Consider the following 26,223-nt stretch of genomic DNA (forward strand, 5'->3'; position numbering starts at 1 on the left):
TATTCCTTAGAGATGTTTTCCCAGTTAAACGTGCCCCCAAACTTCAGATGTTCTGGGTCCGGGAACCGGCCAGCCCTTGCACGTCAAGGCGGACTTGCCACACCAGCTGCTTCCGCTGAGGCCTGGACTCTGGCGCTGTTTGAGGCCGGGTCCAAGTGTAGAGGATTGGGGCCTGGAGCCCGGCCTAGGGGAGGGAGATGTAGTGGCATAGCTGGGCCGTAATAGCTTCTACCTATAAGTGAACCAGAAGGGAGGCTCTCTCCTGTTCCTTTTCAGCCTCTTGGGGCACTGAGCACATGGTAGGGAGAGAGGTGTGGAAAGGCCTATGATGTAATGACTTCCTGCAGTTGGGCATCCAAACATTAACTCCTGTGCCCCTGCTGGGCTGCTGATACCCAGCTGCTCCGCTCTTCCTGGCACCTCATCCTCCTGGCCTCTTTCCCCAAGATATGAATGTGACATTACCAGACAAAAGAGTCCTGTACAGGTGGAAATAGATATCACTTATCAGTTACTTCTGTTTGCAAGTTAGCTTTGTTTTTTTTTTTTTTTTCTTTTAAATTAAAGAGATGGTTGCTTCCTCCTTCACTCCTTCCCATCACTGTCTTTGGGGAGCCCTATATCTTCCTGGATTCCAGTATGTGTGTACAGCAAGAACGGTGTAATCTTGGTGGAGAACTGGAGCCCTGCAGAGGAACTTGTGTATGAAAAAACTGAAGGATTTAGTGTGTTTAAAAAAAAAGTGTGTTGAGTTTTAATTTACTTAAAAAAAAAAAACCCTTGTAAAGTGTTTTGTTTTTTTTAATTTTTTATGGCTAGTATTGGAAAGGACTTGTGGAGATACTTTTCTAAGTTTATTAATCATGAGACACAGAGTGAGGGAGGGGCAGAGAGAGAATCCCAAGCAGTTTTCATCCTGTGAATGCAGAGGCCAGTTTAGGGCTCAAACTCACGAAACCGTGAGATCATGACCTGAGCCAAGGTCAAGAGTTGGATGCCTAACCGACTGAGCCACCCAGGTACCCCTTGTTGAGATACTTTAAGAGAAAAATGTGTGCTTAGAAATTATTCCACATATCTGTCTCATTTCCTTTACAGATGCTGACATTATGAGTCTTACATTTGATTTAATTTTAAAGCTTTGCAAAGGAATGCCAGTTGTGTGATCCGAGGGCCATTTACAGAAAGCATGAGAGGGAATTCCATTTCAAAGCAGTGCTACTGTCATATCTTTTAAAACTGAGTTTCCAAGTGAATAGCAAGGGTTGATCACAGTGTACAGTGTCAGGAAGGGGTGGGTTTCAAGATCTAAGAAAATGGATATAGGGGTTTGGAATATTTTTCAAATTTCTCACACTTGACACGAATCCTGTATATTTTGAACTTCATGCAGAGGATCTGCTAGTTAAAAGTTAGCTAGTTAAAGCTAAAAAGTTAACGCTGGAAGGGTTTTCACCTTTCCTATGACTTTTAAGTTTGCAAAAGTAGTTTAATTCTACAAATATTTCTTTTGTGCTTATAGTTAAAGATAGTAACAGTTTTGATTTTTTTAGAGATCTAGGTGAGAAAGTAGTATTATCAAAAGTAGCCATGAATTGTGATGCAGATAATTATATTTTCATGTAGCTTGCAGGACTTGCAATAGAGATTTTGGGCCTAGTCATAAACTTTGTGGTTTCTTGTCCTTATCCTTATTTTGGTCTCATGGTTTCTTTTTCCTTCTCTGCTATCTCATTTCTCTCTGTCCCTCTCTTTTTTTGTTGTTGTTAGAGGATATTCAACGCACAGTATTAGATTAGTTTCTATCGTATCTCTAACTAAAATTTGTGAAATTTATAAATTGAAACTTGAGCCTTAATAGATTTAGCACAGGGCATAAAGTAAAATGTCTTTGTATGTAATGTAAAATTATTTTTATTTTAAGATTTTGTACTAGTTCTATTTTTGAGTATCACATGGCAACTGGTGGGGATATAATTTAGTTAAAGAGTTTTTGTAAGATGACCTTCATCAGAAGATGCACCCATGCAGGAACTTCCAAATCTTTGATGAGGGAGAAAGCCCTTTGAAACTGGGGCTGGTTTCATATTCTGATTATGACTAATAGCCAACCATTTTTTGTGCTGTGGTTCAGTGGGGGTGGCAGAAGAGGGAAAAGGGAGAGGTCAGGAGCTAATTGTGACCCATTTCCCTGCCTCCAGGTTTCAGGAGTTGATTCCTATCATGATTAGTCATTTTGAGAGCATGTGCACTTAAACCACACTGCTTTCATTCTTAGTTATGCATTAGGGTTTTTAACTTCTAAAAATGTCTAGAATTCAGGTTAACCGCTCCTAGTCCTGTGTGCACACAGGCACAGCATGCAAGGTTTAGGCTTTACTTTTTTTGTGGCTTTTTTGGCCTATTGCATTCTGAGATCCTATCACCAGAATTATCGCTCTAAGATCAGAGAATGAAAGAATAGGGAAAGAAGCATTGGAGATCAGAACTGGGACTAGTGGTTTGAAGCCCTCGTTGCATATTAGAATCACCTGGGAGCTTAAAAAAAATGCCAATATCCAGAGAATTGGTTTTAATTGGGCTGGTCTGGGGCTTAACATTGTTTTTGTTTAAGTTTCTCACATTGTTCTAATATACAGCCGGGATGAGGTTTGCTGAGATAGTTTAACTCCCTTATTTTGTAGGTGAAGAACCTGTTTCTTCAAGTTAAGGACTTCTCTAAGATCACATAGCTAATTAGTATACAGGTAATTAATAGCTGCAGTTCTGGAGATTTGTTCTTTATCACGCTATTTTCCTCTTTAAATCGAGGATCTATTTTTAAAAAGTCATTTACTAAGTAACAAGTAGTCTTATATAAATAAAAGATGCTTTCCTAAAAAGCATTATTTGCCTCTCAATCTAAAAATGTCTTGGTTATTATTTTAGCATTAGAAACATAGATAAACTCACTCAGCTTCCATCAATACTTATCATATTTGTATAGCTGTCCAGTGTCGATCAGTATGGATACCTAGGAACTATGAGGTGATAAAGGTGGCAGAAAAGATAGCATTTTAACAAAAGGAGGAAGTTCCTGGTTAACTTTAGGTTTGAAAGATGCATATTGTGCCAGAGAGAAAGGTGATGGCTATCTCACAGGCTCTCTTACCTCAGGCAATAAGTAGAAACGAATAATCAGATGTGGTTAAGAGGGGAAAAGGTTACATTTCCTTTAATTCAGATTAAGTTTACTTGTACTGCACCACCCCAAATTAAACTGGTTTGTTCTCTCCATTCCTTCTGGGGTGGGGGTGGGGGGGGTAGACCTCTAGGACTCCAGGGTTTACCTGTTAAGGACTATTTATTGCTTATCCACCTACTCACACCCACACACCTGCATTTCCCAGGGGGTTAGGACATGCTTGCATCGGGTAGCCGTGTAGCCAGTGAGTTTCTCTGCTGGTTCTCACAATTTCGCAAATGGAGAATCTTGTGTGTGTGACGATTTCTGTTGCTGCTGTGGAGGCTAATTCTGCAAGACTAGTCTCCTTTCATGTGAGAATGTATACTCCGACGGCTTCTTCCCAGGGTAAAAAGATGAGGGCCCACCTGCCATGCAATACTTGTTTAATTTCTCACCATTCTGGTTCTTTAGATTAATGCATCCGGTTCCTTACCAACATACTGTATTAAGAAAATGTTATTTCAACTGCAACTTTTATGTTTAAAAATATTTCTTAAAATTTCAAAATGACAGAGTTGTGATAATTCCATGTTAGCTCGTAATTTCCCCCTCAGTCACCTTTTGGAGTAACTCACCAGCGGGCCGGTTGTAGTCGTGTGCAAGGAATCTGTCTTCTGCTTGGCCCATGTTGCCAAAATGCTGTTTTGTAATTTCCTTTGGCAGTACTGTCTTCGTCAGGGATTCTCAACGAATACACTTCCTCTTCCTACAGCAGCAGCACACTAGAGGCACTGGGGGACTGTTTTTCCTCTTTTTCAGAGCTGTGTCATCGACCTATGAAGTGAAGAAATTGGCCCTTTTAAACTTTGATCTGTGAGCCCTGTGTAGCAGAGAGAGTCTTTAAACTAAGTGTTTGTTTTGATATGTTTATCTCCTTCTTAGAAAATGAAATGAAACTATGCAGACTTATTTTTAGGAGATTTTAGGAGGGTTCTATTTTAAGAGAATGACACCATAGAAGAACATCTTGTAGTTAAACTTTTTAATACGCGTGATTCTTACTTAAAAGCTGCAAGATATTTTTGTTTAGGAAATTAATGAAGAGTCCTTGGCCCACTAAAAAGTCATTTATTTGGTCTGGAAAAAGTTTAACAGACACCATCTGCTAAAAAGATCGTCATAAATATGCAAAGATAAGACTGTTTTGGTCTGTACCTTCTGGCAGGCACCCTGCTGACCCCCACCCCCCACCCCCCCCACTGCTTATCAGATCAGTTTCCCAGGGCTGGAGAGAATATGGAATTTATTTTGTTTTCATACCTTACTCATCTTGCCTGTAGGGAACAGACTTGGTCTTGTCCTTGAGTAATTTTTCTCCTCGCCTATTCCTGTAGCACACATTGAAGGGTCCTGAAGAGCTGCTATAGAAGTTGGGAATGACATACATAGGTAGGTTAGTGTCTGTGGACGTTATAGCTGGTGTACAGTAAGTGACTAAAGATCATAGAAAGCCTTTCTACTCATTTTTATCACATGCCATTTTATTCATGCTACAAATACTTAATCAAAGGCATACTGTTCACAGAGCTTTCTCCAGGGCGTAAGGGATATATAGTAGGAGCACAAGTCACATAAGGTTCCAGTTCACAGGATTCATGTTCTATTGGAGGAAGACAAAATATAAACATGCAAATCTGTGCTCTATGAACTTGTCATTGTTGTTCATTCACTTTGCTTTCTTTCACATCTGCACTTCTCCTTTCCTCAATACTTCAGCTCTCTGCAGAGAAGTTCCCGGCAAATTGCAAAGTTGGTGTTAAACTCTGGCTTGGTGCTGGTCTTTAATTCCCTGCAGATTATTTTTTTCCAGCTTGCTTTGGAGCTGCAAGGCCACTGTGGTATGGCTCCTGCAGTTTGGGTCTGTTTGGGAGAAGCTGGGGCTTTTCCAGGTGTGCCCAGATTAGGGCACACCTGTGGTCCTGGCCTGATCTGGGATCTCCAGTTCTGTCTTGTGGGGCCTGGTAGAGGACTGACCTCCCTCTGGAGTGGAGGTGGAGCCTTGATACAGCTGACTCATCCACATTGCTTCTTGCCTCAAATTTAGAACTAAAAGAGGTTTTAAAGATCGTCTAACTACTTCATTTTACGGGTGAGGAACAGACGGGAGCATGTGAGTGACTGGCTTAGGAGCTAAGAGTGTGTCCACGTGAGGCACCACTGTTCTGTAATGTCTGCTGTTAACCATGGTGGTTTCACAGCTGTTCGTGTCATTGCTTCCATTTCTGCAAACTCTTACTTCATTTGCTTGCCTCTGCTTCCCCTCCCCCTTCCCTTAGGCTGGTTTGTGCTAAAGTAACTGTGTTGCTCTTTTAGCATTCTCCATCAGTGCTTTCAGCTAACCTAAAAGCCATCTGTTTCAACCCTACCCCACCCTACTGTGCCCACCCCTGACTCCCACCTACTTCCTTTGTCATTTTTCTGTGACTCTTCTTTATTCTCAAGGACAGTGTAAGAGCCTCCAAAGCACAGAATGTGTCTACCAGACGATAACACATCTGATCCTTGGAGCTGCTTTTTGGATCCTTATGTCCACAGTCCATGAAGATAGCCTTGTTCTGGGATTCTGACACTGAAAGAGATGATGTGATGCGGGAGTGAGGTGATACCACACGTGGAGTCTTTTGGACACTTCCAGCTATGAAGTCTGAGACCTCCTAGCATTGATGTTGATAGGATATAGTGTAATTATGAAAGGATACTCTGCTATTTAAGGCATTTCTTGTAGTGCCTTATCTCCTAGTGTAGAAGTCCCTGAAAACTTCCTTAGTGCCAGTCACGACCCATCATAGAAACGGAGGGGAACCTGATCTTGGAAAGACTTCATTTAGAGAAAGTTGAAATCAAGTTTGTGTGTGTATGCCGCACTGATGCAGCATCAATAAGCACCATCTAGAGAGAGTCACCATGGGATTATTCAGCCTAAAACTCACTTACCCACTTCTTACAGGAGCAAAGCTGTTGTGTAAAACTAAGTTGTCCATAATGTTCTGCATTTGGAGGTAGAAGTCTCAGATGTGCTTGAAGTTTTATATCCATGGACTGGGAAATAGAAGTCATGTGTGAAGGAGGAAGAGATAGCAAGCACTGTTGGAGATGGATCTTTTAAGGGCTAGTCTGTAGCTCTTCCGAGTTCAAGTTTTCTAAATAGGTGGCTTGGCTGTGATTATGATAGAAGAACCCAATTCTGATGGCATCTCTACTTGGACAGACTCCGTCCTTTTAACCATCTTATTCTTGACCGAACAATATTTGTTTCTCAGCATCACAATTTCCCCAATTGGAAAAATAAGCACAGTAGCAAGCATCCATAGAGTATTGTGATGTATCATTCCTTCCTGATAAAAGGCAAGTGTGTGACTGGTGCATGTTTCAAGCTGGGTTTTTCTAGGGAGTGTGTCTTTCACTTTCCATTCAGGCTCCCCCGCCCCCTCCATTATAATGGGATAACGTTATAAAATGAAAGAGACTAAGTTCCCTTGTGGGCTGTGGTCCTTTCAGTATTTGCTACTCTAGTAATTGCCTGTGAAGAAGACGACAGGTTATCTTCTAGGGGCTCACCATTCCTGGGTGTCAGATGTGTCCTCGTCCTGGAGTGGAGAGGTGCACGCAGAGCAAGGAAAACTTGGCACACTTGTAGGGGGGCAAGGCTGATGCAGGAAGTGACTCCTGCTACAAACAAATGCATTAGCTTTCCTGTGAGTAAACCTGTGATAAATCCAGTGAGGTGCCTTTCTGAAATTTCTTATTTCTTTGAAGATCTTTGCATGTGTATGTGTTGGGGGAGAAACCGTATCATATTTTTCATTATGTTTTAGAGGTCTAGTGAAATTAATAATTTAGGCTCCTGAAGTCATTGAGAATTTACTTTAAATTCAGAGCCAGCAGAGGGAGTACACAGGTCTTTAAGCTCGTCTCAAGTATGTTTTCCCCATAAAGCTAAAATAATTGCTTGATTAAAATAAAAAGAACTGTGATATAGAGTGCTTCCGTGTAGGTTTATGTCCCCATTAGAAAAGGATAGTTTGTAGAGGGGACTGTTAAAAACCTTAAGGTAACTTTTTTTTTTTTTTTTTTTTTAAGGAAACCTTGATCTTCTGAGACCCATGGTCCACTTTCCATCCCCAAATAGTTAAATGAAAGCACTTTTAACGGAAAATTATCTTTCCTTGTCTTTCATCCTTTTTGTTGCTTCTGATAATATACGTGAGTGTTTATGCCTAATGGCAAATTTTTCAGAGTATTCAAGTCTCTGGACTTGTGGAATGTCCTATGTTTTCGTGCTATTTAGATTGGGACTTATGATATTTTCCAAGACTTCACGGTTTCCCACAGGTAAGAGAAAGGTGAAAGCTATATTATTTCTAATTCAGTTTGGCAGTAATTAGTAATTATAAACTGGCGATTATACTTTGAATTTTTTAAAAAAACATTTCTGTATTGCTGTGATTTGTCATCTCCTTCCTCTTTGTCCCATACTTTGGTAGTGGTGGTGGTTTAATTTGGGAGTTGTAGTGGGTTAAATAGTATTCCCCCCCAATTCATGTCCACTTGGAACCTCAGAATGTGACTTTATGTAAAAATAGGGTCTTTTAAGGGGTGATTAGTTAAAATTAAGTTATATTGGATTAGGGTGGGCCCTACACCCACGACTAGTGTCCTTATAAAGAGAGGAGATGACATACTAGACGGAGTAGATGCGGCGAAGCCTGCATGAAGACTGAGGCAAAGCTTGGAGTGATGTAGTTAGTAGCCAAGCGCACTAGGCGTTGCTGGGAGCCACCTGAAGATGGCAACCGTCCCCGCCCTGGCACCTTCAGAGGGAGCATGGCCCTGCTGATGCCTCGATTTTGGACTTCTAGCCTCCAGCACTGTGAGAGAATAAATTTTTGTTGTTTGAAGGTCACTTGTTATGGTAGTCTTAGGAAACAAACACAAGAGCATGGAGATGGAAGAGAGGGACAGGCAGATAGAGGAGAAGAGTACAAAGTTTTATTTATTATTGAGATTTAATTGCCATATGATATTGGTTTCAGCTGTACAACATACTGATTTAACTTTGGTATATGTTGCAAAACGTTGACCACATTTAGCCTATTTTAATTAACATCCATGGGTGCATGCAGTTGCATATTTCTGTTTTCTTGTAATTTAGAACTTTTAAGATCTCTGATTTTTGTGCCTTTTGACCACTTTCATCCATTCTGCCCCTCCACATTTTTAATTAGATTAAAATTAAAATGTTAATCATTCACAGGCCACTTGTAATTTAAATTTCTTCATTCTGCTGTGGGAGACAGAAGGAAGGGATGAATTTACCTGATTTCCCAGTTAGAACTACTAGAACTTGCTCCTCCCTCTCATTTCTAATGTGTCCTGGGCTCCCTCTCGTCTCCCCTCCCCTGTCCCGCTTACTGAATTTATTTCTTGAAGCTGGTGGAATGGCTGCAAGTGTGGAGTGTGGGCTTGAGGTTTGCTTTGAAACCTGTGAATTCTGGCTGAGAGCTTTGGTTCAGAAGAGTCACTCTTTGAGGAGAGAAAGGAGACTAGGGTCCTCAGTGGAAGGATCCTTTCTTTCCCGTCAGGGTTTGAGAAGATGGAGCCCAATCAGGTCCATTGTCATTGACTATGGTAGTAAGGCTAATGCAGAATCTCTCTGGAGTCCCCTCAGCTCCTCCTGTGCTTGCTTCGGGGACTTTCTAAGTCTCTCCTACCTGAGCCTTCAAGCTCTTGTCTCCTCGGAACTAAAACCAGTTATCCTGATGAAGCATAGAACATAGAGTGATTGTCCTTGTAGAAAAAGCAGCAGTGCTGAAGTATTTAAGAATCAGAATTGCACTGTCTAATATTCTGTTTCAAAATGATATTTTTGGGAAGGGGAGCCAGGAGAGGGAGTTTGATTTTTACAATAAAAAGGAGTCTGTACAACCACATTCTCAGACCTAGGTATAATAAAAATTTTTATAATAGTAGCTGATTTATTGAGCACTAAGCACCAAGTGCTCAGGTAGGTTTTTACATCTAATGTTGATCCTACAAGATAGGCATTTAAATGTAAATCTTAACTTTTTAATGTTTATTTATTTTTGAGAGAGAGAGACAGAGAACAAGCAGGGAAGGAGCAGAGAGAGACACAGAATCTGAAGCAGGCTTCAGGCTCCAGGCTGACCGCACACAGCCCAGTGCAGGGCTCAAACCCACAAACTGGGAGATCATGACCTGAGCCAAAGTCAGACGCTTAACCAACTGAGCCACCCAGGTGTCCCTGTAAATACCAATTTAAACATGAGGAATTGGTTCAAGGAACTTGTTTGGGATCAGACCCAGGTTTCTTGGACTCTGGAACTTTTGCCTTTTCTACTGTCACCTGAGTGCAAGTGGGACTTTGGGGTGTGTATGTACAACGATAAATTAAATGGCTGCCATTTCACTTATATATATTATTCAGTTGGCAAGGAGAGTTGAGTTTTTATGTGTGGGTTTGTGGGGTTTTTAAAATTTAGGTATATTTGACATATAACATTAACTTCAGGTGTATAATGTAGCAAGTCAGTATTTGTATATGATCACCACAAAAAGTTTAGTTAACCTCCATCACCATTCATAGTTACAGAATATTATTCTTGTGATGAGAACTTCTAAGATTTACTCTCCTAGCAATCTTCAAATATGCAATACAGTATTATTCATATAGTCACCATGTTGTACATTATGTCCCTGTGACTTATAACTGGAAGTTTGTGTTTTTAGAAAATAGCTTCCATTTTAAAAGTTGCTGCTGTGTCCCATATCTTTACATATATTACCACTAATCCTCATATTAATCCACTGGAATACTGTCTTGAAGGCTTGTTTTCCAAGTTGTGGCTGACTGGGGTCACCCCTCTCTGTGTGGTGCTAGGGGAGTGGACTTGGACCCATTATTTAGGCTCTTTTCCTTGATTTTATTAGCATGAGCTAATAACTTAAGAATTGAGTCAGTGCCTCTGCTTTTAGTGGGAGAGTAGAAAAAGTGGCTTGAGCATTCTTTAAAAAACCTGCTGGTGTGTGGGTTCTCATTTCTGACTGGTCACTTTTTTGCAGAATAGCGGTTTACTCTGGGTCAGATACAAAGTGTACTATTTAGAACTAATAGAGTGATACATAGTATGTAGAAATCCTTTGGGTTGGGCTATTATCTCTGACAAATTTTTGCCTTGGGAGAACAGATTATCTGTGCTATTATTATATTGTAGACTTTAGGTAGGTACATGAAGGGAGACAAGACCACCAAGAAAACCAGATTTTAGGGGAATGAAATTTATAAGAAGCTCCTGGCAGCAGTTTGGCTGCTGAATCAGATCTCATAACTAAAGGTATTAAAATATCTTGTGAGGTGGTTGACTCTTTGCTATGCAGTTACTCTTGGGTTTAAAGGCAGGTTGCCAACACAGAGACCAAATACGTTGCATAATGCAAGTTGCTGGCCAGGTTAAGGTATTTATCTCTACTGGAGAGTTTATTGCTTTTATTTTTAATGTAAAAATATGTATGGGTAGGACCTAAAATGGTTTTAATTGGCCAGGGAATGCAGTACTCATGTGCCCTAAGATTAAATGTGGCTAGCAGCACACTAATCCTATGTGTTTGAAAAAACTTAAGAACTCTCAGTTTCATAGTAAAGATAGGTGAGTAGTGTCTGGATAGTGTCCAAAAGATAGACTGAAACACTATGATAAATGTGGAGTCAGCAGAATGGTTCTGCCTGATAACTGAATATAGCAGGGTGCCAGGGAGGGTGATGGGGCTGGAGGCAGCTGCAATAAGGTGGTAGTGGCCACAGTGGACTTTTAAAGGTACAACTTTGGGTTATAAACCTGAAGTTTAGGGTGGGCATAAAATTATATCCAACAGAGTTCGTTAGAGGTCTCCTTGAAAATTTGTACTACTTAAAAAGATCAAGTGGACAGTTGAGTCATTAATTCACATAATTCAAATTTTTTTTTCTTTGTTAAAATATACCTCGTGCCTTCATTAGCTTTTTTTTTTTTTTACAAATAGTTTATTGTCAAATTGGTTTCCGTATAACACCAAGTGCTCATCCCCACAAGTGCCCTCCTCCATGCCCATCTCCTCCCTCCCCCCCACATCTATCAGTCCTCAGTTTGTTTCTCAGCATTCAAGAGTCTCTCATGGTTTGCTTCTCTCCCTTTCCCCCATTTCCCCTCTTCTTCTCCCCCATGGTCCTCCGTTAAGTTCCTCCTAATCCTCCTATACGTGCAAACATGTGATATTTGTCCTTCTCTGCCTGACTTATTTCGCTCAGCATAACACCCTCAAGGTCCATCCATGTTGCTACACATGGCCAGATTTCATTGTTTCTCATTGCCATGTAGTATTCCATGGTATAGATAAACCACATCTTCTTGATCCATTCATCCGTTGATGGACACTTTGGCTCTTTCTGTTTTAGCTATTGTGGAGAGTGCTGCTATGAACATTGGGGTACATGTGCTCCTATGCATCAGCATTTCTGTATCCCTTGGGTAAATTCCTAGCAGTGCTATTGCTGGGTCATAGGGGAGTTCTGTTGTTACTTTCCTGAGGAACCTCCACACTGTTTTCCAGAGGGGCTGCACCCGTTTGCATTCCCACCAACAGTGTAGGAGGGTGCCTGTTTCTCCACATCCTCGCCAGCATCTAGAGTTCTCTGATTTGCTCATTTTAGCTGCTCTGACTGGCATGAGATGGTATCTCAGTGTGGTTTTGATTTGTATTTCCCTGATGAGGAGGGATGCTGAGCATCGTTTCATCACATAATTCAAATCTTAAAACTGCTTTTTTTTCCCCTGAAGTGTCCTACTGATGTTTAACATCATGTTTAACACTTCCTGCTGCATTCCTCTCCTTTTTCTTTTTAAAGTTTTACTTAATATTGTTAAAAGCTTGATGCGTTTTAATTTTTTCTAATACTATAATGGTTTTAAAAGTAAAACTCTTTCTCTACATTTCTCTATTAAAACTTGTCCTGCTGGTAAATTCTTTAAAAAATTTTTACCTAATATAAAATTCAGTGTTGCTGTAGATCTTCTAGAGTTTTTACCTAATAGGATAGCTGTCCTGGGGCTTCCTGCCAGCATTTATTTCCATATCAAAGAGTTGTTGTTAATCTCACCCTCACACCCTGTATATATGTGCTTTTTTTGTCTGTGGGGTATGCATGTGCATATGTATGTATATATATTTTAATCCTCTAGTTGGTAGAATGAGAAGGGATGTATTCACTAGTTTTCAGTAATCTCATTAACAGCATTAATTTGCCACATGTGTATATGCCCATCCTGCAAATAAACAGTGATCCACAAACTAAATTTTCAGCAAAATACTTTTTTAAAAGTAAACATTGAAACTCTGAACCCAAACATTCTTCTGAATTTGTTTAAAAGAATAATGAGCAGTTAGATCAGGTGTACCATTTGTGTAACCCTGAGAAGCCTAGAATGGGCTTATGAAAATTATGGGCCTGATTAATTTAAGGTTTTCTTCAAGCTGATTCCAGGGTGATGTGCTTGCTTTGGCACACGTAGATTCTTAAGCTCCTCATAGATAACTTCCTAGGTGAGCTAGTATACCATTTCTTGAAATTAGTGGCCTAGATCAGGCCTTCTATCGCCAACCCTGTCCAAGAAGATAAGTTTACAGCCTTCTGTTTGACTAGATGCATGTCCTCTGTTGAACTGAAATATCTAAAGCAGTCCTATTTAGTCTTCTCCTTTTGGACTGTTAGAAGTCTTTGACAAATGTGGGCAGTTCATTGATCGTGTAGCCATTTCTTATTTTTGAATCTCGGACAGCCAGCAATGCTGCGTTGACTTTTATATCAGTCTCAGAATCTAAGAGCCTCAGTTTTACCTGTTGTAGTCACCCCCAGCTCCTTTCCCACTTTTTCTCTTTCCTTCTATATCACTAAGACATTATGTAAAGGGGACTCACTGCCCTTCTTCTCTTTTTCCCATCCACCTACTATTGCTCTGTGATCTTTCTCCTACATCAGTGGTTTTCAACCTCGGCTGTATTTGAGAATCACCTGGGGATCTTTGAAAAACACCTGTGTCTCAGTCCCATCCTACATAATTTAGAATCTCTAGATACGGGGCCTGGGCATCTATATTTTTTAAAGCTCCCAGGAGGTTACAGTATGCAGTTAGGGCCAAGAACCATTGTCTTAGAGAAATGAGTTATGTTTTAGAGTTGACTTTTAGACCTATTTCTACCCTTTCCTCCATGGGAAGATCACTGAGTGTGCTCCCTGGAAGCTCCCTATAAAAGGGAGTGCTGTCTAGTTGGGCTGGAAGAGAACAGTTGGTTTCTAAGACAAGGGCATCCTTATTTAACAAACTTTTTTTTTTTTTTTAATGTTTTATTTGTTTCTAGGAGAGAGAGAGACAGCGTGAACAGGGGAGGGTCAGAGAGAGAGGGAGTCACAGACTGAAACAGGCTCCAGGCTCCAAGCTGGCAGTCAGCACAGAGCCCGACGCGGGGCTCACACCCACGAACCACAAGATCATGACCTAAGCGAAAGTCAGACGCTTAACCGACTAAGCCACCGAGGCGCCCCTTTAACAAACTTTTTAACTAGGATTTCCTCCTCTACGTTCTTTCATAGAAATGAATGTGGTTTCTTTAATGTTTCCAATTCCCACCTGTTTTTCTAGTTTCCACTGGACCCTAGTTAACCTGTTTTAAAGTTTGCAGGAGTTTGCAAAAAGAGATGGTGCTATTTCAAGTCATTGAATGAGACTTGAACACTGAGACACATAAATGTACTATCATTCCTTTGTGCAACCTAACCTGATATACCAGTGGGATCTACCATATTCTGGCATTAAGCTAGTGGTTCTCAAAGTGTGGTCTTCAAATCAGCAGTATTAGCATTCATCAACTTGGGAATGCAGATTCTTGGGCCCACCTCAGACATATTGAATCAGAAACTCTAGACCCAGCGTTCAGTGTTATAATAAGGCCTCCAGGTAATTCTGGAAGCTGAAGTTTAAGAACCGCTGCTTAAGTCACTTGCTAAGATTGGAATTCCTCTGGTAACAGATTGGGAGTCAAAAATAAAAATTTGCATGCCACCTTGGCTTCAGAATCCTGACAAGAGTGGGAAAAGATGAACAGCCATCTCATGGTGGTCTCTGTTGAAATGGAATGAAGACCCTAGCCCCTTGAGTGTTCTAGACTTGCCACAGATCTGCATTGTTGTGTAGCTTTCTGTGAAGGCAAGAGTACCCCTCCCTCCTGGACAACCATAATGAAGGATCTGCTCAGGTGCACAGAGGAGGCCAAATGTGCATTCTGGGGCATATATTGTGTTAAAAGGACTTGTATGTAGGTTGGATTCTTGTTGTTTTGTGATCTTTTCCCTTGTTTGTTTTGATCTTTGGGGAATGTTCTTAGATTTAAGACTAGCATCAGACGGGAGTAGTCGCAATGACTCATCCACCGACGACATGGGACATGTGGGAGAAAGATAAGATGAAAATGTGCTGGGTGTAATCAGTGTGGAGGGTGGGTGACGCGAAGGGGAAAGTGATGCAGCTTTCATGATGAGGTCAGAAGCAACGCCGTGGTGGTGAGATGGCGTCCATCCTGGCTGAGGTGCACAGCCTCTCCCACAAGGTGAAGCCAGGTAAAGATCAAAACAAGTTACTCGTGCTGTCAGTATCATTGGATTCTGTAGTCCATTAAGCTGGGCCTCATGATCAGCCATATCAAACATAGCTGATGGCTTTAGGAATATAAATAGTGCAAAGAACAGTGGGTTGGCCAGACTTGGAAGTTCATTTCAGGACCTCTTAGCAGCTGCTTCAGAATGCTGCCTGAGATTCATAAATACTCTTATATCTGACACGTTAAAAAAACAACAACACAGGATTAGTTTGGATTACAAATTCTTCTGCTGTTAGTAGCATACCTTTTCCTTCATGAAGCCCTGTTGGAGGCAACAGGGCTTGCTTGGGTACTCAGCTTCAGAGGCGTGGTGACCTTTTCTTCCTGGGAATGGGGAGGTCAGACAAGTACTTTTCTCAGATTCACCAAGATTCTTGAGAATGATTAGGAAGGCAGATTCAGATCTTGAGACATCAGAAGGTTCACACAGTGGTGGAGAAAGCTACATTGAGATACTTATGTCTGGGGCCAGAGTTTGGAGGAGGGTCCTAAAAAGTGCCATGAACACTGTAAGCAGCGTTCAGAGTTGGACTCCAAGTGATTACTAGGGACTTTTAAGATCAGAAGTGAGCCAGAGACAGCTGGTGGGATACTTCCAAAGCTGCCACTGCTCACAGATGAAATGTGTATATGTGTTAATTCACTTCCATTTTGTTTTTCCAAAAGGATGGGCCACTGCTTGCATGTTTTGGGGACAGGGAAAGAGGAATATCCTGAAAAAATTCTGGCATTAAGGATGCATTTGCAGAGGAGTAAAGTGCCTTAAGGAACAGTTAGGCTCAGAAGAAAAGCCTGCCTGGCAGCAGTCTACAAGTCTTGGCTCCCAGCCCAAGGATCAGAGGGATCTGAGTCCATAGCTCCTGTGGCCCAGATCTGAAGATGGTAATAAGGGACATCTGTCTGGTTGACCCCTCTTTCAAAATCCCCTCTAGGAGACTATAGAGGAGGCCTTTGGTTTTGAGAAGAAGGTCTCTATTCCCTGACTTCCACATGCAGCTGAACTGGGGAGAGTTGATGATGCTAGAAAGCTTTTATCCCCTCCCCCCAAAAAGGGAAAAACCATTATATCTTTGGTGCAAATGGGAGATATGTGCAGTCTCAACCTTAAGGTTTACCCATCATTTTCATGGCTATAACTACAAGCTACCATTATTTGGCATTTATTATGTGCCAAATACTGCTAAGAGCTTTATGCATGCTAACTCTTCCTCTTTACAGATGAGGAAACTGAGGTACAGGATGATTAAGTGACCTGGCTAAAGCCATACAGTTGGGCAAGTGATAGAGTTGAGATACCTGCGTCAGTATGTCTCTACTTTGACTAAACAAACTCTAAAATCAATAATTTATCTAAACTTTAGGGAATTTTGATTTTATAATACTGCCTGAGACCTCACTGGGCTGTTCAAACCTTATCACATCTCTCATTTGGGTTTAAGAGTAGAGATAGGAGGGGAGTTTGCATGATCCTCTGTTAAGACAGATGTGTTCTGCTTGGCCTAGTAGAGCCCATAAAGAACAGGCTTCAGTGTTAAGTTGTAGACAAGCATTTGTGTTGAACACAATGTTTTTTTTTTTTTTTCTTTTTTAAGATTTGCACTCCTGTTAAGTGTAATTATTTTTAGGGATGGGACTGCAAACTGCCTGTTTTCTCCAGGTTGCAAAGCAGATAGAAGTGATATTTCAAGAAGGGTGACCCAAGTCATGTTTTGCACATTGAGAAATGAGACACAGAGATGCTCTGACTTGAACTGCATCTAAACTTTCCTGTGATCACTGCTTTTTCTCTCTCCCTCTCCCCTGGGCAAGTGGAAGCAGCCCAGTTGTGTTCTGCCACCTGGTGAACAGCTAGCTACATCTGCGTGGCCTGGCTTCGGAAGTCTGTGGATCATTTAGGTCTAGCTTTCATCCTTTTCTTGGATCTTTTTCACACTCAGGCCCAGGATATTATGTGTGTTGGTTTAAGAAGATGAACTGAACAGGTGTTGAATTATGGAAGCATCAGGAGGAGGATAAGTTGTAGAGGACATGGGTGATTACTTGGCAAAGAGGGATCTAAGAGCATGGGTGATGGCCGAGTAAAAATACCTTGGCTGAAGCTGGAGCGGGGGGGGTAGTAGCTGTGTTGATTGTGATGAAATATTAGGAGCAATGGCTGGGTTTAGGACAGTTTAGCCACTATGTAATTTCTTCAAAGAACGTGATCAAACAACACGTACATACCCTCAGTTAAGTGACATCATTAATAAACACATTTTCTGACTAAAATGTAAACAATTTGCTTTTAGTCTCTGCCATGGAACCATTGAGACTCCTTTGGGGAGAAAAGTGAACCATAGCAGTTCTTATTCTGGAAAGAAAAAGAGGAAAGCAAAGTTATATGTGGTTCTGGAATGGTAAAAATGTAATAATGTTTTATGCTTTGATAGTATCTTTTTGGGAGTGTTTCAGAATTCTGAATAATTTTTTCTTTGTCAAAGTGGGAGAAGCATTCTTTCCGTAAACCCAGTCTCACAAAGTCCCTGGTGCTTCAGGGGCAAAGGAGAGAGAGGAGAGGAGAAGGAAACTCTATGTGCCATCCTTTCCCCGTTATCACCTCGTCATGAAAAATGATCTGTGACTTGCTGCCAAGACTTTGTTAAAAGAACTTGGTTGTCTGGTATTTCTCATCTGCATGAAAAATAAAGTGTCTCCATTTTTTTCTGAGATTAATGATAAAGATAAAAGTTTCTCAATACTTTAAAATATAGGCTGCACACTCTCTGAGAAAAAGCTTACTAAAAGTAATTGAGGCTATTTTTTGAATATTTATTATACAAACAGAGTTTTCACTGTCATATAGAGACAGAATACTTTCCTTGCACTTTTAACCCCCTTGGGAAAAAGGAGAAATCAGCCTTCTTTGTTGGTTTGGCATAGGCCATTTATTTACCAGCTGCTTAAGCAAGTGCCTACCAGCTTCTTTAGATTAAATATAGGGACCATCATAAACCTCTTGTTTTCCAGATGTGGGGAGTGGGTCCAGCAGGCTCATGACTTGCCCTAGAAGTAGTGAGAGAACATGAAGGTGAAGCCATGTGCTAAGAAGTCTGAGATTCCCAGCCCTGTGTTCTAGTGGGAGACAGTTAGCTTTTCATCCAGAAAGTTGCACAGAGATCTTTATATCTTGTAAGAACTCAGAAACCTCTCTTTCTCAATCATTGATTACTATTTTTAAAAGAAGGGTTTTTTAATGAAAATTTTGCTTTCTGCATGAAAACAGAAATGTCCTGAAAGACCTAAAAGAAAAGGAGCTGTTTGTAAGGTAATGCATTTACCCTATTTAATTTAATACCTGTTAGTTAGGTTTTTGTCATGTAGATGTGAGTGGCTCTTCTAGAAGAGGGTAAGGGGTGAAGTTCTTTCTTTTTTGAGGAGACTGTTTTCAGGACAGACTTGACATTTGGTTTCTTTTATATATCAGGGTGGGAAAGCCAAGTCTGACCCAGAAAAAAATAGTACAGTAGGTCCATCCATTGTTACTCACTACCTGCATTAGTGAGAGTCACTCCAGACCACCCTTCTCGGCAGTCCGACTTTGTATATCTAGCATTCCCCTGTCCATCTCACCTGGGCCCTGTTCCATGAGGGATTTTCTAGGGGAAGGACTGATAGGAGAAACAAATTAATGCTAAATTGATGATGGAACCTCTGAGTTCCAGAACTAAAGGGCCTTCGTTGTCGTCATCCTGTTTATCCCTTTATTTTCTGGATGAGGAAATTAAGGATGAGAGATGTGTAGGAGCTCAGCTGAAAATGCATAGTGAGGCCACTCTTAGTTTTGAACTGCCCAGTGGTCACCCTAGTCACCACCACTTTTATGGTAGACGGCCTGCGCACGTACCTTATGGGAGTGTGAACATGCCCATACCTGCCTGGACATGTTCCTCACTTCAGACACCACTACATTATTCTCCAGGGAGGAACAAGGCTTTTTATTTCACTGTGGCCAGTGTGGAGGCATTCTATGGAAATGTACCTGTGAGAGACTTTCTCAGGTGACCAAATGTTGTCTTCTGAGTCTCCAGACATTGAAGAATGATTGATGATTGATGGGCGGCAGTCTTATAATCCAGAGTGATGGGGCCTGAATATTCTATGTAGTCATAAGAGGGTTGTGACTTGGGGTCACTTGGGGTAAGAGTTACATTGCATATAATGTTTACAAGAATAAGTGACTTCGTGCCAGAGGAATGGGCACAGTTAGCTGGATCAATGCTTTTAGTTATCAGCAGTTTGCTGCAAAGGAAATTTGCAGTTCTACCAGTCTTGATGCTAGAGAGCCCATACTTAAATGTGTTTGGTAGATTTGGATGTCTTTTATTGGGAATTAAGTCCCCAAAGCAGCTTTCTATAACTATTGAAGTCTGATTGATATGCTCAGCTCTTTTGATGGCACTGAAAAAATTTGGTAGTCTTTGGAAGGAGCCATTTCTTTGACACTGAAAAGTACCACTGCTAGTTGAAAGGTTTGTGGCAGATGGGATTTCTAATGCTATGGTGAATTAATCTGTATGTCCTTTACAGGTGAAATAAAAAGATGGCAAGTTATCTGAGTCAAACTCCTATAAACACATTTTTTTTTTTTTTTTTTTAAATAACAAAGTGGTTGGATGTTCTGGTCCTTCAACAGTGTATTGATAGGCCAGGGTCTAGATCTAACCCCAAGGTCCACATGATGTACTTCTTTGGGGACAGGCCATGGGAGTGTGCTGCCTGGGCCACAGCCATGATTATTTATTCATCTGATTTATCCTTCTGCTTTCATTCATCAAATGTATTGAAGTGTTGAAGATCAAGATGGATGTAGAAGAAGGCATTGCCTTTGATGAGTGTATAGTGTGGTAAATGATAGGAATGTACACTCAGAAATGTACAACATTTCTTGGGAGACAGCATTAAGGAAGGTGTGCGTGGGCCCAGATTCTACCTTGCCTGGAAAGAAGGGAAGTCTTGCTGAGCTGTGCATCCTGGCACGGATTTCTGCCCATCCTTCATTGTTTTCACTTGTGATAGTGAAATTTCTGTCAGTGTAGTATGTTGTCGGAGTTCATTTTCTTTTGTTGATAAAAGTATTACAGTAATCAAAGAATTCCTTGCAGAACTTTTGCAACCTTCAAGGAAAAGTGATAAAACACAGACCCTGCTTGATAAATTGCAGGGTACAGGGAGGGGAGGGAGTTGTCCTTCCTTTCACTTTGGCTTTGCTATTTGTTTGTGTAACCGTGAAAGAATACTGAGTCTGCTTTTTGTAAAGGAGATAACTTGGCTCATCCCTAACATGCAGAGTGTTGGGTGAGTTAATGAGTGGAAGGCACGTAATAATATGTGGCACTTATGTAGTCTTTTGATGATTTCACCTAAAATCTTGCCATCTGGAAACTTGCATTTACTAGGATGCAGAGCCAATTTTGGATGATACTGTGTCCAACGTGTATTTAAAGTGGTTTAGATTTTCATTTGGCTAAAACTTAGGAGGTTATGGACTAATAGAATAATAATAATGATTGCTTTTCCTAAGGCGCCTTGAATAGGCTCAGAAGCACTCTAATGGGAGATAAAAGGCAGGAATCTTATTCTGTTTCCTAGCCATGAAATTGAAACATGGTAGCCTGCTCTAGAGCTGGTCCTGGAACTGTCTTTTTTGAAATGAAAAGTTGAATTCACAATCTATGGCTTTGGCTCTTGCTTTGCTACCAAGCATTGCTGACTGCAAAGTCTCTAAGCCATGAAGAATCTTTGTCATCGTAATTTTCCAGCAGGGGAGTAGAGGTTTCCCACCTAGAATTTAAATTCTGCTGAAGGTGCCTAAATCCAAGCCTAATAAGATTGCAAAGCTGGTTAGGGCTCACAGGCCCCTTGGCTTGGGAAACAGCTGCTGACTGTTGAGTTAGGAGCCCAGTTGGCAGTGCGTCCATAGCTCCTTTGCTGTCTGGGGGGCCCTCTGCACTCTCTCAGCACTTCAGTAGAATGAGGCTGGGCTCTTCTTCCCAAGATAGCTGATAGCCTCCGCAAGGTGTGCCCCACACTTTCCTGTAATTTAGACATGCCTTTTACCTCCCATTAGAGTGCTTCTAAGGCTATTCAGGGCACCTTAGGAAAAGCAATCATAATTATTATTCTATTAGTCTACAGTCTCAAAGATTTTAGCCAAATGAAAATCTAAACCACTTTACGTACACTTTGGATTCAGTATCATCCAAAATTGGTTTCTACAGAGTGATGGGATATGTTGCCCCAGGTATCTGTGCCCTTTGTTCTGGCTGCTGTCCTGATGCATCCTTCAGGGTGCATGGGGGAGAGGTGAGGAGCACAGGCCTAGTTCTGCTTCCACCTCATTCCTATCCCACATTCTCAGCAGGTTCCTTGCTTTTTTAGTGCTTCTAAATATCTGCATAGGCCTGCCATTCCTGGATAGACCCAAACCTATGGAAAAGCAAAGACCACCTTTCCTTAAAGATGTTAATTTCAAATTGGTGTTTGTTTATGCTCCTCTACTGTGGCAACTTAAAAAATTTATGCTGTATAAAAGGATGAACCTGAGGGTGAAGGGCAGTATAGTGCTTGGTAGGTGCTAGAGTCAGATCACAGACTTTGCTCTTGAGTTTCATAGCAGCTGAAGCAAAAAGGGATATAAGATCAGCTTCCAAATTTATAATTGCCTTTAATAAAAACAGATCAGTTTCACAGAAGAACCATGACTTTTTCTGTTACTGAGAAGCTTTTTCTCTTAGGACATAATAAACAGAATGCTGATCTAATGGATGACATTCTCATATTTGAAATTTGGTTCTCTAGAGTAATGAGCCAGTCCGTTTGAGCATTCTTCCCTCAGTGGTTTATTTATTTCTGTCTCTCTAGCCTTATAAATCCTTTTTTTGACATATCAGGAGATTGGTTGAGTGTGTATTGTGTCAGGCTTAGGAAGTGACTGGGACTTACATATGAAGCAATATGGACGATGTTCTTTGGGAAAGTTCTCAGAGTTACACATGGAGAAAACCAAGGCTGGTAGGAAAACTGTGGAATCAGAAGAGATGGGCCAAAGGCAAAAGTGGACAAGGAATTGCCTGTACCAAGAAGTAGCAGCAGAGACTCAGCAGGAGGGGCTGGAGTTGAGGGGAATGCCAGGGAGCTGGTGTGTAGTTGGTGCTCAGCACAAGTGCACTGGCATAGTCCAGCCTCCAGCAGGACTTGGGGTGTGAGACAAGACTGGTTCTCAGGGAAAGCACTAGGGAATCATTAAGGAAACTGTATCAACATTTATTGAGTACCATCCTCGCAGTAAACTTGAAGGTAAAAAAAAATTTTTTTTTTTCCAGTTTCTGAGGAAGCAGAGGCTCAGATTTGGGTCTGGCCCCTGATTGGTTTGGCAGGGGTCTGGTGCACCCAGTGGATCAAGCTCAGCCCGGTTCTGAAGGGCAGAGTAATACAGACCCAGCCTGCCTACCCCACTTCCTACTTCCTCCTCCTCCTATCAGAGGTCTCTATCACTTAGGATAGTTTCTCAGGGCTGAATACACCTCCACTCACAGATGAAGGGATCCTGAGACTGCTTCTCCTTGGGCAGAATTGGTCCCTACACTGCTCAAGGGAGTGGAGTGAGGTGGTTCCAGTGAGGGGAATTAGATGTAGAGATTGATGGGAATGGGGTGTCAGGCAGCACTAGGATATTTGTGTGCCCACCTGTGATACATATATTTTGCTATTCATAGAAATGTGTATATACAGTATATGTGTGTGTATATGTGTACGCACACACACATACACACAATGATTCCTCAGTTTGCCTTTGAAGTGAAAGCTGTGACCCAATACTGCCCTTGTGTTTTCTCCCCTCCATTTTAGGCCAGTCCACGTTCCTACAAACAGACAAGGCATTGTTTAAAGTACAATGTACTCTGCTGCTTTTGCATTGTCATCAGAAACCCTTGACAAAATGTTTAATTTCTCTCTGAGGTTATCTGCTTAGTTGACTTGCCTGATGGTACATTTGGTTCTGAAACCTGGAACTTTTGCCCACCTATGTTGTATTAAGTCTGTCATAGGACACAAACATTTTTATAGAAAAATTAAGGATTCCTGAATTCTGAGATGACTCAGGCCAGTATTTCCAAAGTATTAACATTAAGTAGGACACAGGCTGGAGAAGGGCTTCCCCGCTGGCCCTTGCAGACTGTTGCTGGTGCCATCCTTCTGAGACCTACGTATATACGGTAAAGAGAAGGGACCTGCCTCCTGGATGGAGGGTTCCCTCTTATGATGGAGACTATTTTTAAGGCAACTTTAACATAGTTAAAGCTCTAATTGTGATGATCTAACCAGTTGCATTCCTCATGACCTTATTTAAGAACGTGTTTTATTTTATCATCTTTAAATTGATAAATTCAACGAAGGTAGAGATGATAGGAGTGAGTTGTTTTTTGAGTAGTTACCTTTGAAGTGTTCTTTAATATATTAAAATGGTTTTTTTTTTTAATTTTTGAGAGCGAGTGAGCGAGCATGGGAGCGAGTGGGTGCGGGGCAGAGAGAGAGGGAGGGAGGGAGACACAGAATCCAAAGCAGGGCCAGGCTCCAAGCGGTCAGCAGAGAGCCCAATGCCCAGCTTGAACCCATGAACCGCAAGATCATGACCTGAGCTGAAATCAGACTCTCAGTCGACTCAGGCACCTCCTTTAATGTATTTTAAAAGTTCAATTCATGTTTCTCTTCTGCACTTGGGCTTATTCTCTTGCTGGTATGCTGATTCATTTGCACGAACCATTACCTGGATATAATAGTATTACTTTTTTAAGCTAAGCTATATGAAAAATTAAGATTTAACAAAACGATATAAACTGAGGTCGGTATTCAACCCTTTCTTTAATGAGCTGTCACATTTTAAAGAATCAGAGTTTAGAAATTCAGTTATAGTCAACTTTACAAGAATATATTTGTGATACAAAATGAAATATATGTGCAAAGACACAGAATAGCCTTCCTCTTTCTGGTCAGAACTGCTTCTATTTTATAGCTTTATATTCCCTAGTCCCTCACCCTCACCCCAAAGATGCAGGATAAGAAGAAACTTAGAATATCAAGATGCACTGAGACTGCGATGAGTCAAGATGAGGTATCCTGATGGCTGCGAAACCACGGTCTGGGCCTCAGAGTATAGTAGAATAGAGAAACAGAGAAAATACAGCTTGACTGGGTCTTGCCCTCACACTTGAAACCTCAGCAGGATGCTTTCGGCTCTGCTGGGATTATTTTCTACAACTAGGCAAAAAAAAAAAAAAAGAGGAAAGAAAGAACACAGTTTGTTCTGGTGGGACTGGAAAAAGAAAAAACTTGAAGGAATATTTAAACAGTTTTTGATGGAAAGTAATGATAGTATCTTAGTTCCTTAGCATTTATTAAGTAAACATAATGTTGTAGGTTCTGCAGTAGAACATTTCAGAATTGACATTCCTGAGGCTATTTTCTAAGACAGAAAAGTCAAACCTGTTTTTGGTCTGGTGGAGTTGGAGTACTTTGATGCAAATGTGTCTTGAGAAAAATGGACGGCATCAAGGTGCCTGTGTGTTTGTAAACAGTCCTGTGGACCATTCCGCATGTGGCTGCTTCCTATGTTGCAGCTTTACTTAACTTTCTCAGAAAACTATTGTTTTTGAAAATTAAAAAAAATCTAACTGATAGAAATAGAGGCTGCATTTAAACTGGTCTTTGTAATTTTTCCTGGTCACACACAGCCCACATTTGGGAGCTTCGTGACGTAAGCGCCCCCTGACTGGGAGTCAAGAGTCTTGACCCACCTGGCCTTGGCTGCCTCGGGGCCACACAGACGCCTGCATAACCCGGATCCTTGTTTACTTCCTCTCCAAGTGCTGGGGACATTTAGTACTAAGAAGAATCCTGCGCCTCCACAAGCGCCCCTCCAGCATTTTCTCAGCCCTGCCATTCCTGACTGTCCTGGAAAGTGCCTCATCTGTGAGGTGGGCTTTTGCTCTTCGAGTGCAGCCATCGGTCCTTCTCCAGATTCCGGTGAGGACCTGCAGACCCACTCCCCTGCAGTCTGGCTGCCGAAACAGGTTCAGCTGCTATTATTCACTTTAAGAGCGAGAGGAGGAATCAGGCAGGGGGTGGATCTTACTGGAGCCCTGTGGCTGGCTCTACTGCAACAGATTCTGTGACTAATATTTGAGAAAGCAGTGCTTTCTTTAGACACTTATGGGAAATTTAAGGGGCTTTTGGATTATACAGTGTTGCCTAATGAGGACTCTAAGACACAGCCTTCTAATTGTGAGTAAAAAAACTTTCATACTGAATGTTAGGCTGAAGTGATCCTTTGCAATTTCATGAAAAATCAAAAGGACATTGCCTGGAAAGAAATTATTGTAAAATGAAGTGGCATTTTTTTTTCCCCAAGGAAACTTTTCACCTTCTAGAGATTTATTCTTAACCGAAGGATGTCATGTTCTGTTCAGTGTGCTAATAGAAACTCTTAATATTGGTATTCAGACAAGAAGAGGCACATAGATGTGTAAAGTTAAATGTGAAGACTGCAACTTATTGTTAGGATTTAATTTTGGTGTGTGTTTTTGTTTTAGATCGTGCACCCACAACAAGGGAGAGGGGCAGAGGGACAGGGTGAAAGAATCCCAAGCAGGCTCCATGTTCACTCTCAGAGTGGAACCTGATGGGGGGCTGGATCCCATGACCCTGGGGATCTTTACCTGAGCCACCCTGACCATCAAGAGTCTGAAGCTCAATAGACTGAGCTACCCAGGTGCCCCCCTGCCAGTGCTTTTTTTTTTTTTTTTTTTTTTTGAGGGATAATGCTCAAATTAGAGCAAGGGAAAGAGGTAATGGATAGACAAAATAAAAGTACTTATTTAAAGACTGTAATAGCCAGAATTATAAATGGAGAATTGAGACTGCTGTTTCTGTCAGAATTTTGGATGCCATGTTCATAAATGCTATTATGGTTCAAAAAATACACAACTCTTCTCCTTTTAGTTTTGGGATTCTTGCTCTTTTATGAGACTCCTATTATACCTTTCAGACTGGAAGGTACATTAGAGCTCATTCTAGGTCAGCTGTCTCATTTGATAGGAGAAAAAAAAAAACAAAAAAACTGAGGCCTAGAAGTTGGTGATAGGCTCAGTGCACCCAGCTGGCTAGTTAGGCAGTGTGGACAGGAAGTAGCCTTCTCAGTCCAGGACTGTTCCTTTAGAAGATGTTGCTGCCTACCTTTGTGACTGTTCTAAAGA

General features: G+C 41.3%; 1 protein-coding gene across 2 annotated transcripts in view; it reads left to right on the top strand.

The window, feature by feature from the left end:
• The window catches only part of FOXO3 (forkhead box O3), a 125,332-nt gene that overhangs the window by 4,256 nt on the left and 94,853 nt on the right, over positions 1–26,223 (top strand). The window lies entirely within an intron of this gene.

Source organism: Hyaena hyaena, unplaced genomic scaffold (assembly GCF_003009895.1).
Source record: "Hyaena hyaena isolate Hyena2069 unplaced genomic scaffold, ASM300989v1 scaffold_123, whole genome shotgun sequence".
NCBI classification, from domain to species: Eukaryota; Metazoa; Chordata; class Mammalia; order Carnivora; family Hyaenidae; genus Hyaena; species Hyaena hyaena.